This window comes from Balearica regulorum, chromosome W (genome assembly GCF_011004875.1).
Source record: "Balearica regulorum gibbericeps isolate bBalReg1 chromosome W, bBalReg1.pri, whole genome shotgun sequence".
NCBI lineage: Eukaryota > Metazoa > Chordata > Aves > Gruiformes > Gruidae > Balearica > Balearica regulorum.
In genome coordinates this window covers 8,365,406-8,381,334 of record NC_046219.1, presented here as the reverse complement: position 1 = coordinate 8,381,334, position 15,929 = coordinate 8,365,406, and the positions used below count along the sequence as shown (strand labels likewise).

Here is a 15,929-nt window from a genome sequence, read left to right as displayed (position 1 = left end):
AAAGCTCATGGAATGGGGGAGTAACATCTATCTGTTAAAGGACTGGAGATAGTAGTTAATGAGAATTAAATAGAATGGAATGCTTACAAGATACATATGTATTAAAGAGTGTGGGGCTTGAGCATGATGCAAATGGTATGGCATAAAGGGTGGAGACTGTATTGGGTCTGGCTGAGATGGAGTTAATTTTCCTCATAGCAGCCCTCATAGTGCTGTGCTGAGTATTGGTAGCTAGCAAGGTGTTGATAACACACCAGTGTTTTGGCTACTACTGAGCAGTGCCAGCACACATCAAGGCTGTCTCTCCAACATTTCTCCCCCCTCAGCAGTAGGCTGGGGGTGGGCAAGATCTTGGGAGGGGACACAGCCAGGACAGCTGACCCAAACTGACCAAAGGGATATTCCATACCATATGATGTCTGCTCAGCAATAAGAAGCTGAGAGATAGGGGGAGGAACAGGGCGGGGGCATTCATTTTTTCTACAGCGTTTGTCTTCTGGGGCAACCACTACGTGTACTGGAGCCCTGCTTCCCAGGAAGTGGCCGGACGTTGCCTGCTAACGGGAAGTAGAGAATACTCTTTTGCTTTTTTTGCTTTGCTTCCACGCACGGCCTTTTGCTTTTGCTATGTTAAACCGCCTTTATCTTCACCCATGAATTTGGGGTTGTTTTTTCCATCTTATTTTTTTCTCCCTTCCCTGCCTTGCTGAGGAGGGAGTGATAAGCAGCTTGGTAGACACCTGGCATCCAGCCAAGGTTAAACCACCACAATTTCTTCTTGTCTATAGGGGTGACTGATACTGGTATGGGTTGGTTTTTTGGTTTACCTGCAGTCCCTGTCACAGGGGTTTGAGTAGCCACAGTGTCTGTCGCTGGGGTTTGAGTGCCTGCCATGGGGGCTGTGCTAGCCGCCATGCCTGTCGTGGGGGCTGGGCTAGCGGCCGTGCTGGTGGTCTGTTCTCCCTCTCTTCCCCCTGATGGTACTGCCTACTATTGAGCAGTATTTGCTGGATAGTTGCCAGGGCCCAGCACAGTGTGGTAAGTTGTGCCTCCTTGGAAAAGCCACAGCATTTTCCTCTCAAATATTCTATCACTTTATCAGGGTCCTGCAGTTGTTCAGGGGTGAAATTCCAAAACATTGGGGATGAGAAGGTCTCTAGATACCTGCCCATACTCTCCCACGTGCCATGCCAGCCCTGACTATTCAGCCTTGGGGAAGATCTCTAGGTGATATTCTTAAAATACTTTTTTGTAACCCTGAACAAGATTTGAAACACATTCAGAAGACATAATATAGGAACATGCTGGCTTGAACATCCCAAGGGTATTCAAAATTCTCAAAAGCTGCTCTGACTAGCCTGAACGGAAAAGGGGAGGTAAAAGAGTGGGAGAAAGTATCGCTCCTCTGTCATCCCCATAGATTGGGTGCAATTATTAATCAATTCTGAGAGATGTTGTCCGAGGTACAGGCATGACAGCAAAGCCCCATACAAATACCAACTTAAGCTCATGACCATTGATTGTCATTATATCATAAGTTGATATCGCACAGTACAGCAAAATGAGAATACAGACCTCTCTCCCAGAGGTGATAAACAGCACCGCAAGAAGTACATACAGCAAGTAAGGGTTTACATACCACAGCCATGTGACCAAACAAAACACCATTGTGACCAATGGCTGCTTAAAATAATACAATAAATACTTATAACAACTTTGTTTTAACACACTTGGGTCAAATCTGTCATTATCTCAACCCTTCGTGCCCCATGTTGGGTGCCAAAAAGGACTGTCGTAGTTTAGCCCCAGCCGGCAGCTGAGCACCACACGGTCGCTCACTTACACACACACCTCTGGCGGGATGAGGAGGAGAATGGGAAGGAAAAGGCAATAGCCTCGTGGGTTGGGATAAGGACAGTTTGCTGGGACAGCAAAGGGAGAGGGAAATAACAACAACTACTTAACAGAACATACAGAACTGGTGACGCACAATGCATTTTCTCACCCAATGATGGTACAACTCAGATCACACACCCAGACTTGTCCCAAAGGCAGACTGTCTCGAGCCACGTGTCCTGGAGCCGCGTCGCCCTTCCCCGACTAGTCTCCCTTTTATGCTGAGCATGATGTCACATGGTATGGAATATCCCCTTTGGCTAGTTTGGATCATCTGTCCTGGCTGTGTCCCATCCCAGCTTCTGGTGAAAAACTCTATCCAAACTGAACCCAGGACAACCTGCCAGCTCCCTGAGCACTCGTGGGTGCATCCCATCAGGACCCATTGGATTTGTGGATGTCGAGTTTGCCTAAATGTTCTCTAACCCTATCCTCCTCAACCAAGGGAAGGTCTTCCTTTTGCAAGACTTTCTCTCCTACCTCCAGGGTTTGGGTTTCCTGAGGGCTGGCCTTAGCAGCAAAGACTGAAGCAAAGAAGGCATTCAGTAACTCTGCCTTCTCTGTATCCTCCATCACCAAGGCACCCACCTCATTCAGCAGCGGGCCCACATTTTCCCTAGTCTTCCTTTTGCTGCTGATGTATTTGAAAAAGCCCTTCTTGTTGTCCTTGACATCCCCTGGCAGTTTTAATTCCAAGTGGGCCTTAGTCTTCCTTGTTGCATCCATACATTCTCTGACTACATTCCTGCATTCCTCCCAAGTGGCCAGTCCCTTTTGCCACATTCTGTAAACTTCCTTCTTCCCTTTTGAATTTTTTCCAGGAGCCCCTTGCTCATCCATGCAGGTCTCCTGCCTCCTTTGCTTGATTTCCTACTCTTCAGGATGCATTGATCTTGAGCTCGGAAGAAGTGGTGCTTGAATATTGACCAGCTCTCTTGGGTCCCCCTACCTTCTAGAGCCCTAACCCATGAGGTTCTCCCAAGCAGGTCTTTGAAGAGGCCACAGTTAGCTCTCCTGAACTCCAGGGTTGTAATCCTATTTATTGCCCTGCTCCTTCCACGCAGGATCCTGAACTCCACCATCTCATGGTCACTGCAGCCAAGGCTGCCCCCATCCTTCACATCCCCAACCAGTTCTTCTTTGTTCAGTAGTACATGGTCCAGCAGCACTCCTCTCCTTGTGGGCTCCTCCACCACCTGTGTCAAAAAGTTATCAATAAAACATCAATAAAAAAGTTAACAGCAATAAAAGTTATCATCATATTTGTCCTGACTAAATTCTTGACTAGCTGTAGCTGGGAAAATAACTAAATCAACTGTTTAGAAAGAATTCCTATTCATTCTTTATAACAGAATGAAAACTTCTTTTCCAAACCTCACTACTTGTCTCTAATAGTTCTAGATCAGTATCTCTGTAGGTCTGGACATTATCTTAATCTTGGTATGTGGACTTCAGCACCAACTTTCATTCTCTTTCTTCAGTAACAAAAATTGAATGTCAGAGCTGAGAATGGAATTCTCTTACATCTACAAATTCAAAATCTGTAAATTTTTTTGGTTGCCAGATGCAGTAAGTCTTGCTTGTTTCAACTTAATAAGGTGTCCTGGTTTTGGCTGGGATAGAGTTAATTTTCTTCCCAATAGCTGGTATAGTGCTGTGTTTTGGATTTAGTATGAGAATAATGTTGATAACACACTGATGTTTTAGTTGTTGCTAAGTAGTGCTTACACTAAGTCAAGGACTTTTCAGCTTCTCATGCCCTGTCAGCAAGAAAGCTGGATATGCACAAGAAGATGGGAGGGGGTATAGCCAGGACACCTGACCCCAACTAGCCAAAGGGATATTCCGTACCATATGACATCATGCTCAGCATATAAAGCTAGGGGGAGTTGGGTGGGGAGCGCAAACACTGCTCAGGGACTGGCTGGGCATCTGTCAGAGGGTGGTGACCAACTGTTTTTCATTTGCATCACCTTTTTTTTTACAGATCAAATTCTGTCTTCTTTATCAGGAGAGTCTCTACATTATTACATTATAGAGGGTAAGAGTCTTAGAAAGAAAATGTGTACCCCAGGAGGTTATAGAAAGCAGAGATCACAGGATTAGGAACGTTTGTGTCAGGGAGTGCCATGAGCAGGATAGCCACATGAGGGAGGGTGAGCCTGGACCGAAGAGTGAGTCCAGCACAGGCAGTGTGCTCACTGGCAGGGCACAGTCCTACAGGGTCTGGATATAGCACGCAGAATTGGTTGCTGATAACAGGACCTATCAACAGTCCTGGACAAGGTAAGCAATAACCAAGACTAAGGTCCCCATCTAGAGAGTCCAGTTGGGAGCAGTAAGAGATGCGGTTGGAGACAAGGCTACGATGTGACTTCAACGGGCTGTATTGGGTTTGTGTGGCAAGGTTTTGGTAGTGGGGGGGGGGGGGGATACAGGGGTGGCTTCTGTGAGAAGCTGCTAGAAGCTTCCCCCGTGTCTGATAGAGTCAATGCCAGCCGGCTCCAAGATGGACCCGCCACTGGCCAAGGCCAAGCCAATCAACGCCTCTGTGATAACATATTTAAGAAGGGAAAAAAAAACAACTTGGGGGGGAGCTTTTGCAGCCGGAGAGAGGAGTGAGAAGATGTAAGAAACTCTGCAGACACCAAGGTCAGTGCAGAAGGAAGGGGAGGAGGTGCTCCAGGTGCTGGAGCAGAGATCACCCTGCAGCCCATGGTGAAGACCATGGTGAAGCAGGCTGTCCCCCTGCAGGCCATGGAGGGAGGATGAGGGGGTGTAGAGATTCCACCTGCAGCCCGTGGAGGACCCCACGCCGGAGCAGGTGGAGGCACCTGAAGGAGGCTGTGGCCCCATGGGAAGCCCTCGCTGGAGCAAGCTCCTGGCAGGACCTGTGGACCCATGGAGAGAGGAGCCCACGCCAGAGCAGGTTTGCTGGCAGGACTTGTGACCCCGTGGGGGACCCACGCTGGAGCAGTCTGCTCCTGAAGGACTACACCCTGTGGGAGAGACCCATGCTGGAGCAGTTTGTGAAGAATCGTAGCCCCTGGGAAGGACTCACATTGGAGAAGTTCGTGGAGGACTGTCTCCCATGAGAGGGACCCCATGCTGGAGCAGGGGAAGAGTGTGAGGAGTTCTCCCCCTGAGGCGGAAGGAGCGGCAGAAACAACGTGTGATCAACTGATTGCAACCCCCATTTCCCCATCCCCCTGTGCTACTGAGGTGGGAGTAGGTAGAAAGTCAGGAGTGAAGTTGAGCCCGGGAAGAAGGGAGGGGTGGGGGGAGGTGTTTTAAGATTTTATTTTATTTCTCATTCCTCTACTCTGTTTTGCTTAGTAATAAATTAGATGAATTTTCTCTCTAAGTTCAGTCTGTCTTGCCTGTGATGATAATTGGTGAATGATCTCTCCCTGTCCTTATCTCGGCCCACAAGCCTTTCGTTATATTTTCTCTCCCCTGTCTAGTGAAGGAGGGGGAGTGATAGAGTGGCTCTGGTGGGCACCTGGCCCCCAGCCAGGGTCAACCCACCACATGGGCCTATCCAGAAGATGGGTTTAGACATAAGTAGACCTCTGACATGGCCCAGGCAGTGACTTTATTCCCAGGCCTGATCTGAAATTGTGCTCATGGGCCGAGGAGTTCCAGGTAAGACTCCTCAGGGCCATTAAGGCACTTGGGGCCTAACAGTGTGGCCCCCACTGGTTGTTGCTTAGTGGTTAAACTGAAGCTTTCAATGTCCAAACTGCTTATTTAATTTCCTGAACTTGCTTGGAGCTGTTTACAAAGGTGCTAAGTACCTGTCTTAGGTTCCATGTAGCTCTTGAACAGACACACACAAATTACTTGTTGAAGGAAGTAATTTTTCATGTTGCTGAATGTTAGTCATCTTTTTTCTACATAATAAAAAATGGAAGGTGTGTTTAAATTTATGATACTTTATTATCCACGCTATTGCTATCTTCATAAAAGGATTATAAGATGCAGCTGAAATGGAGACATTCAGGTCACATTACAGACTGTTTCTGTAATAGATTTTCAGTCTGATTTGAGTCTGAAATTTCAGTGTACTTTTTGGATTATCATAGGAAATGCTTTCTTACTGCGGTCTTTCTATCTGAAGACCTTACGTGTTGTTAGATTTGATTATTTGCTTCAGTAGATGATTCCTGCACGGTATATTGCAGGTGGTTAATTTCCTTTTTTTTTTTCCCTTTTCTTCCTAGGGAAGTAATTTGTATCCTGCCGAGTGATAAGTACTGATTTGTACATAATTGTTCTCTGAGTTGCCAAATGCTATTATTGGAAAGTCAAGTTCGTTCTTATTCATTTACCTCTTCACTCAAGTATATAATGTATTGACCATGTATCTTTATAATTGTGCTTGTTTTGGCTGGGATAGAGTTAATTTTCTTCATAGTAGCTAGTATGGGGCTATGTTTTGGATTTATGCTGAAAAGAGCGTTGATAATATAGACATGTTTTTGTTATATAGACATGGTTTTGTTGTTGAGTAATGCTTACACAGAGTCAAGGCCTTTTCTGCTTCTTGCACCGTCCTGCCAGCGAGTAGGTTGGGGTGCACAAGAAGCTGGGAGGGGACACAGACAGGACAGCTGACCCCAACTGACCAAAGGGATATTCCATACCATATGACGTCATGCTCAGCATATAAGGAGATGGGGGAAGAGGAAGGAGGCACGGGACCTTTGGAGTGATGGCATTTGTCTTCCCAAGTAACCATTACGCGTGATGGAGCCCTGCTTTCCTAGAGATGGCTGAACACCTGCCTGCTGATGGGAAGTAGTGAATGAATTCCTTGTTTTGCTTTGATTGCACATGCAGCTTTTGCTTTACCTATTAAACTGTCTTTATCTCAACCCATGAGTTTTTCTCACTTTTACTCTTGTGATTGTCTCCCCTGATCCCGCCACAGGGGAGTGAGTGAGCAGCGGCATGGTGCTTAGCTGCCAGCTGGGGTTAAACCACGACAATGATGTGTAATAATTGTGATGATTAGACAATCTTTTTTTTTTTCCTTCTCCTTACTTTAAAATGAAGTGCATTTTTATTGCCAAAATACCTTTTAAATCCATGGACTTGATGCTCCTCTAGAACTAGTCACATGAAATGAACGCTTTCTCTGTTCTTCTACTGTTTGAAGTGTTTATGCTTAGTGCTTAGGTTAAAAGTAATGATAAAGAAGTTATCTTTATCTTACCATTACCCTTTTTTTACCATCTACTCTCTCAAAAACTGAAATTATAACACTTTTTTCTTTTTTTTTTTTTTTTAACCAGAGCATGAAGGAAAAAAGTAAAAGTAGTCATGATCTCATGAAGGATGATCCACATCTAAGCTTAGTTCCTGCTGTCAAAAGGTTAATACATGATTTCCAATTTCTAGAATAGATTTACTTTTTTTTTTTAGACCTAATTAGCATCATGTATGCTCATTGTTTGTTTGCTACTCTTTAAGAAAGTAAGGATGGCAATGCTCAATTGGACCAAATGTTCCTCTAGCCCACTATGCTGTCACCAACAGTGGCCATCAGTGGATGCCCAACAAAAAATAAAAGCAAGACAAACATTGTTTTGCTGAATAGTCTCCCAGTCTCCATCTACTTTCCGTTCAGGGGATTGTCAGAGTTTGATTTGGTTCATCTATTTAGTAATCCTTAATAGAGCTCTTTTAGTCTCTTTTTGTAATGTGGTGGGTTTTTATTTGGGGTTTTTTTTGATTGGGGTTTGTTTTAGTTTTTTTGGGTTTTTTTTACGTTCATGTCCTCCTGTCTGTTGCAAGAAGGAAGTACCTCCCCTTTTTGTTCTGAACCTGGCTGCTACTATTATTTGATAGCTTCTAACTCTTATGCTGGAAGAGACAGTGAGCAGTCAGTCCCTTTATACTTCTCTTTACCACAATCCCTTCTTAGGCCATCTCTTCTCTATCCTGAACTTTTAAAGCCTACTCAACTTTTGCTCATGCAGTTGTTCTGTACCTGTGGTTATTCTTGTTGTTGTTCTTCTTTGACTCTTTTTCTGTTCTAAATTTTTTTTTGCAACCAAATCTAAACAATGTATTAAAAGTGAAGGTGAATCGTAAATCTATATGTTTACATAAAGATGGTCTTTGGTTTGTTCTCAGTTTCTTTTTTTATACTTCTTAACTTCTGATTTGCTTTTTTTAACCACTGTTGAGTATTGAGCTGAGACAATTCCATAAAAACATATCAACTCCAAGAATTTGCTTATGATCATTGATGGTCAGCTAGAGCTCCTTGTCCTGTATTGTGGGATTCCTTTTCACCATATGTGTAGCTTTAGTTTTATCTACTTCAAACTTCATCTATCATTTTATTGTCTCATCATTCAGTTCCTTCAGCAGTTCTTCAGTCTACTCTTGTCTTTACTATCCTGAGTAACTTAGTATTATCAAAAATCTCAGTGACCTGGCTGCTTGCCTGCTTTGTTACTGAGTTCAGTGAACAGCTGAAGCCATAGCACAGACTACTGTGGATATACACTAATGATCTTCCTCCTTTGCAAGAACTGATTGTTTGCTTGTAACTTTTGTTTCCTGTCTTTTCATCATTTATTTCTTCATGTGTGGACCTTCCCCATCGCCTCAGGGATACTTAGTTTCCTGTCCTGGTTTAGCCCCTGCTGGCAGCTGAGCACCACACAGCTGATCGCTCACCCCTACCCCAGTGGGATGGGGAGGAGAATCGGAAGACAAAGGTGAAACTCATGGGTTGGGATGAGGACAGTTTACTGGGACAGCAAAGGGAGAGGGAAATAAAAACCCCAGTACTTAGAATATACACAACTAGTGATAACAGAAAGCAATTTAATGACCCAACAACAGGACACTCTACTCACATGGTGAGCATGATGTCACATTGTATGGCATACTCCCTTGGCCAGTTTGACTCACCTGTCCTGGCTCCTTGTGAAAATTAACTCTATCCTAGCTGAAACCATGACATTATCCGCCCCTTATTTCATACCATCTATGTCATGCCCAGATCCTACACTTCCAATTAATCACTACCACTTTCTCCATCTTTGAGAGAGAGATATATATGCATACACAGATATCATTACATTAGTCTATAGGCCATCCCTCCAAAATGTCCGTTGAGTTCATTTAGTCCACGACTTTGGGCTCCATCTGTCATAACAGTCTCTCAGGGCAGGAGAAATGGTGTGTGCTGCTGGATTGTTGCATGACGCATCCAGACTTTGCGGCCGGGTGTATCTGGCATGGTCCATGCTTGCAGTCTGCATGTTGAAGATGTCAATTTCAAGGAAGTTGCTGGGCACCAATCAGTTTTAGTTCTATCATTGTGGCCCTTTGCTCACTTTGATCAAAGTTCATCCTTCATTAATTTCGGTGATTCTTATGGTAATCTCATTGATGTAGCATATAGCAACTGTAGCAATGATGACATAAAATAGCAGAGTTATTTAGCAATTAACATCTTACAATTTAATTTATTGGCTATTCTCAATCTGTGGTGGGTTGACCCTGGCTGGGGGCCAGGTGCCCACCAGAGCCGCTCTATCACTCCCCTCACTCACTAGACGGGGAGAAAAAGTATAACAAAAAGCTTATGGGTTGAGATAAGGACAGGGAGAGATCACTCACTAATTATCGTCACGAGCAAAACAGACTGAACTGAGAGAGGAAATTCATCTAATTTATTACTAAGCAAAACAGAGTAGAGGAATGAGAAATAAAATAAAATCTTAAAACACCTCCCCCCACCCCTCCCTTCTTCCCGGGCTCAACTTCACTCCTGACTTTCTACCTACTCCCACCTCAGTAGCACAGGGGGATGGGGAAATGGGGGTTGCAATCAGTTGATCACACGTTGTTTCTGCCGCTCCTTCCGCCTCAGGGGGAGAACTCCTCTCATTGTTCCCCTGCTCCAACGTGGGGTCCCTCTCACGGGCTACAGTCCTTCACGAACTGCTCCAGCGTGGGTCTTCTCCACAGGCTGCCGGGGGCTCTTTGCTCCGGCGCCTGGAGCACCTCCTCCCTCTCCTTCTGCACTGACCTTGGTGTCTGCAGAGTTTCTTACATCTTCTCACTCCTCTCTCCGGTTGCAAAAGCTCTCCCTCTAACTGTTTTTTTCCTTCTTAAATATGTTATCACAGAGGCGCTGATTGGCTTGGCCTTGGCCAGCGGCGGATCTGTCTTGGAGCCGGCTGGCATTGGCTCTATCAGACATGGGGGAAACTTCTAGCATCTTCTCACAGAAGCCACCCCTGTAGCCCCCCCCGCTACCAAAACCTTGCCATGCAAATCCAACACACATTCAAAATCAAATTCCCTTGAGGTACACATCGGACTTCCCCATCCTTCTGCATTACCCACCTAGTGCATCTGGGTCCTAAAGCAAAGGAACCCAGCAGATGGCTTTGCCTTTCCCAAAGCAGAAGTAATCCAAACTGTCTTCCCCAACATATTCTTCATGTGCAGTATGGGGACTTTATCCACTTTTACAATACGTGGAAGTTTTGATTGTGCAGGGCCAGCTTGATTGGGAGATCCCCTAGTGTTAACTAATCAGGTGGCCTTTGCTAAATGTGTATCCCAATGTTTGAAGGTCCCACCACCCATTGCGCTCAGAGTAGTCTTTAGCAGTCCATTGTATCGCTTGATTTTCCCAGAGGCTGGTGCATGGTAGGGGATGTGATACACCCACTCAATGCCATGCTCTTTGGCCCAGGTGTCTATGAGATTGTTCCAGAAATGAGTCCCATTGTCTGACTCAATTCTTTCTGGGGTGCCATGTCACCACAGGACTTTTTTCAAGGCCCAGGATAGTGTTTCAGGCGGTGGCATGGGGCACGGGATATGTTTCCAGCCATCCGGTGGTTGCTTCCACCATTGTAAGCACATAACGCTTGCCTTGGCGGGTTTGTGGGAGTGTGATGTAATTAATCTTCCAGGTCTCCCATATTTATATTTCAGCCATTGTCCTCCATACCAGACAGGCTTTACCCGCTTGGCTTGCTTGATTGCAGCGCATGTTTCACATTGATGGATGACCTGTGAGATAGCATCCATTGTCAAGTCCACCCCTCAATCACGAGCCCATCTATATGTTCCATCTCTTCCTTGATGGCCTGAGGTGTCATGGGCCTGACAAGCTATAAATAGTTCACCCTTATGTTGCCAGTCCAAATCCACCTGAGCCACTTCAATCTTGGCAGCCCGATCCACCTGCTGGTTGTTCTGATGTTCCTCAGGGGCCCAACTCTTGGGTACGTGGGCATCTACATGACCTACCTTTACAACCAGCTTCTCTAGCCGGGCAGCAATATCTTGCCACAATGGGGCAGCCCGGATGGGTTTGTCTCTTGTTCAGCAATGTATAAAGCCAGTTGGATGGCTTTCACCTCTGCAAACTGGCTTGATTCACCTTCTCCTTCAGCAGCTTCTGCAACTCATTGTCTAGGACTCCATACAGCAGCCTTCCACCTCTGACGTTTTCCCACAATGCGACAGGATCCATCAGTGAACAGGGCATATTGCTTCTCACTTTCTGGCAGTTTATTATACAGTGCCGCCTCTTCAGCACGTCACCTTCTCCTCTGGTGACATTCCGAAATCTTTCCCTTCTGGCCAATCTGTGATCACTTCCAGAATTCCTGGACGATTAGGGTTTCCTGTTCGAGCCTGCTGTGTGATCAGTGCGACCCATTTACTCCACGTAGCATGAGTTGCATGATGTGTAGAGGAGATCTTCTCTTTGAACATCCAGCCCAACACTGGCAGTCGTGGTGCCAGGAGGAACTGTGGGTAACTGCTCATTGTCCGGGTCATGATAAACCATCTCCCGCACAGCTAATTCCCTCAGATATTGAATACCTCCCTCCATAGTGGTCCACTTGCCTGGCCAACATACATTTTCACTGAAGGGGTACCTTTCCTTCACACTTGACAGGAGTTGACTCCTGAGGCTGAGGACTTGTGTCTTTTTCCTCAATCACCTTGTCAATGCCCCCTTCCCTAGACAGGGATCCCAACTGCTTGGCCTCCCTACCCTCCAATTCCAGGCTGCTGGCCCCGTTATCCCAGCAGCGGAGCAGCCAGGTAATGATGTGCTCCCCTGGAAGGCAGCTGAAATCTTTTGTCATGTCTCGCAGCTCACTCAGGGACAGGGATCGGGTGATCACTTCTGGTTCTGGCTCTTCCTCCTGTTCTCGTGATGGTCCTGGTTCATCATCCTTCACTAAGCCAACTGATTTCTTGGTGTATTTCTTCTTGTGTATAGGGGCGACTGATACCAGTACAGGTTGGTTTTTTGGTTCCCCTGCAGTCCCTGTCACAGGGGTTTGAGTAGCCACAGTGCCTGTCATGGGGGTTGGGTATCTGCATTGCCTGTTGGTCTGTTTTCCCTCTCTTCCCCTTGATGATGCTGCCTACTATCGAGCAGTTTTTGCTAGATAGTGGCCAGGGCCCAGCACAGTGCATTAAGTCATGCCTCCTTGGAATACCCACAGCATTTTCCTTTCAAATATTCTACCACTTTATCAGGGTCCTGTAGTTGTTCAGGAGTGAAGCTCCTGCCCATACTCTCCCACATGCCATGTCAGCCCTGAATATTCAGCCTCGGGGAAGATCCCTGGGTGGTATTCTTAAAACACTTTTTTGCTAACCCTGAACAGGACTTGGAAAACATGCAGGAGACCTAGCTATAGGAACATGCTGGCCTGAATGTTCCAAGGGTATTCAAAATTCTCAAAAGCTGTTGTAACCAACCAAAAGGAAAAAGGGGAGGTGAACAATTTGGAGAAGGTATCCCCCTCTGTGTTCCCCATCGATTGGCTATGATTATTAAAGAATTCTGAGATGTTGTCCAAGATATGGGCATGACAGAAATGCCACATACCAATACTAGCTTAGACTCATGACCATCGATGTTATCTTATCATAAATCGATATCACACAATACATCAAAATGAAAATCATTACTCCTCTCCGAGATATGATAAACACCATGCAGGGAATATATACATCAAGTACGGGTTTACATACGAGAGCCACATGACCAAACAAAACACCATTGTGACCATTCAGTGTTTAAATAACATTATAAATACTTATCACAACTTTGTTTTAACATGCTCCTTTCAAATCTGTCATTATCTCAACCCTTCTTGCCCCACATTGGTGGCCGCTCGGTCACCCCTCCCCCAGTGGGATGGGGAGGAGAATCGGAAGACAAAGGTGTAACTCATGGGTTGGGATAAGAACAGTTTAGTGGGACAGTAAAGGAAGTTGAAAATAACAACAACTTATAACTGAATATACAAAACGGGTGATAACACAAGGCAATTTACCAACCAGACAACAGAACAGACACTGAGCCCACACACAGACCTGGAGCTGCATCGACCTGCCCCTCCCTGACTAGCCCCCTTTTATGGTGAGCATGATGTCACATGGTATGGAATAGTCCCCTGGCCAGCTTGACTCACCTGTCCTGGCTCCTTGTGAAAATTAACTCTATTATACCTGAAACCAGGACATTTTCTTAAAAACTTTTGGTGAGAGATTCTGTGTCTTTTCCCAGGTAACAAGTGATAGGATGAGAGGAAACAGCCTCAGGTTGTGCCAGGGGAGGTTTAGATTGGTATTAGGAAAAATTTCTTCACCGAAAGGCTTGTGAAGCACAGGAAAGTGGTTGAGTCACCATCCCTGGAGGTATTTAAAAGCTGTGTAGATGTGGCGCTTGGAGACATGGTTTAGTGGTGGACTTGGCAATGTTAGGTTAACAGTTGGACTCAGTGATCTTAAGGGTCTTTTCCAACCTAAATGATTCTATAATTTTATGTTTTAATTAAAAGGAGATTGTCATACATGGTGCAGAATAAGGTTACTAGCTGAAGTATGTCTTTGCCTCCAGCTATAGGTCATGGGGATAGTCCTTTGAGTTGCTGTTGAGACAAGGATGTAATATTTGACTGGGAACATAATCTCCCATTCCCCAAACTGAATCCTGAAAATACTGTTTTCCATGTCTATCCACCATGCGTAGGTACTGCCTTGTTAGCTGATGCACTGTGGAAGTGAAGGAAAGACAGAGTCTTTCCCATTCTTGTGCCTAAACAAAAAGAAATCAGTCTGCTTCAACTATTTCCTGTTGCTTTTTCCACAAAGCATAGTATGATATCAGGTTCTTGGACTCTTCTCCTTTTTAATTCGTGCTATACAGGAGCGTTTAAGTGTTAGAAGGGTTCTGAGAATGGTACTTAATTAATGATCCTTCAAATGTTCAAATAGCCCTTTGTTAAATGAACTGGATTTGGGGGATATTAAACAGGGACATCTTAGGTATATTTATTTCGATTTTATTTTTCAGCCTAACTATGTTGAGTTTGCGTGGCAAGGTTTTGGTAGCAGGGGGGCGATGAGAGGAGTCCTCCCCCTGAGGATGAAGAAGCGGCAGAAACACCGTGTGATGAACTGACCGTAACCCCCATTCCCCGTCCCCCTGTGCCGCTGAGGCAGAGAGGAGGTTGAAGGCAGGAGTGAAATTGAGCCCGGGAAGAAGGGAGGGGTGGGGGGAGGTGTTTTAAGATTGGATTTTATTTCTCATTCCTCTAGTCTGTTTTGCTTAGTAATAAATTAGATGAATTTCTTCTCTCAGTTCAGTCTGTTTTGCTCGTGACGATAATTAGTGAGTGATCTCTCCCTGTCCTTATCTCGACCCAAGCTTTTTGTTATACTTCTCCTCCCCATCCCGCTGGGGGAGGGGTGAGTGAGCGGCCGTGTGGTGCTCTGCTGCCGGCTGGGCCTAAACCACGACACTAACTAATCTGCTGTTATAATAATGTCATGAAGTAGGAAATGGGGAGGCCTTTTTCTGCAGATGCTCTCCTTAGATTTCATTTCATTGAATGATATTAGGTAGAATCTAGCATTTCAGGCAGCTAACTGAACCTTGTAAAGTGGTACTAGTACTTTATTATCTCTCTTGGATTTATTTCAGTTAATACATCGCAGGATCACTTTCACATTTGCATGACTGCAATGTCAGTAGTTTTATAGTCATTCTATGAGCAAATAATTCTTCCATATCTCCCTACCTCCCCCAAATAACAAGTCTCTAGCATGTAAGGGAAACTCTAGTTATTATTCCCTATATGCTATTAAATATCATCCTGTTTCTCTTACTGCAGTCCTCAAGGTCATAGATTTCATGCTCCGAGAGTCAGATCCTTTGTATTAACAATACCTCATCACTATTCATTAAGCGTCTTTTTGTGCCTGTCATAAATGAAAACATTATATATAATGTGTTCACAAGAAAGAAACTTTTTTCCACCAGTGACCTTCCTCTGTTTCCCTTTTCTATGCAACTTGTTTTCCTCTCTCCATTTACTAGGTAGTTAAAGAACAGGAAGCTTCATGTAATATTATGGATAGCTAAAACTTGATATTCTACACCACCACCCCCCAATCAATAATCTTCTCAAAATTATATTAGATACAGTAGCCATGAGTCATTCTGACACAAAATCTCTCATTACATATTTGTTTCCAAGACCAAACAGAAGAATAGGGCAACTCTACTCACTTAACAACAGCAAAAATAGTAGAGCTTCCAGACCGGCAGTTTTGCATTTCTGTGTCACTAGGGGAACACCATCGTCCACCTGAACAGCTGCTTCCTTTCCAAGTTGTCATGTAGCCCACTCTGGGCTGGAAATGTGTTAAGTATATTAGTTGGTAATGAGACTTCAGAAAAATGAGTCTAAAAAGATACAAGATCAGATGGAGTTAATGAGGACAGAAGAGGGACTGAAGGAGGAGACTGGGCAGGAGAAAAGAGTTGCAGGAGGGAAGGGGTTGAGGAGGAAGGTTATACCATATTTTCTCATTTTTGTTTTTTGGGGTTTTTTTTAGAAGAAATTGGTGAAATCCTGTCCAGAGTGAGGGGAATAGAAGGTTCTGGGAGTAGGGGATTCAGCTGAGTTGGACAAGTTGAACTATTTTGTCTCTCCCATTTTAAAATAATA

At 44.9% G+C, this 15,929-nt stretch overlaps 1 long non-coding RNA gene and 1 pseudogene across 1 annotated transcript in view; one reads left to right on the top strand and one right to left on the bottom strand.

Annotated features, from left to right (window-relative positions):
* The window catches only part of LOC142599295 (spliceosome-associated protein CWC27 homolog), a 39,845-nt pseudogene extending 32,541 nt beyond the window's left edge, over positions 1 to 7,304 (top strand).
* LOC142599252 (uncharacterized) overlaps positions 1 to 15,929 on the bottom strand; it is a 404,930-nt gene that overhangs the window by 267,862 nt on the left and 121,139 nt on the right. The gene's annotated exons all lie outside the window — the stretch shown is intronic.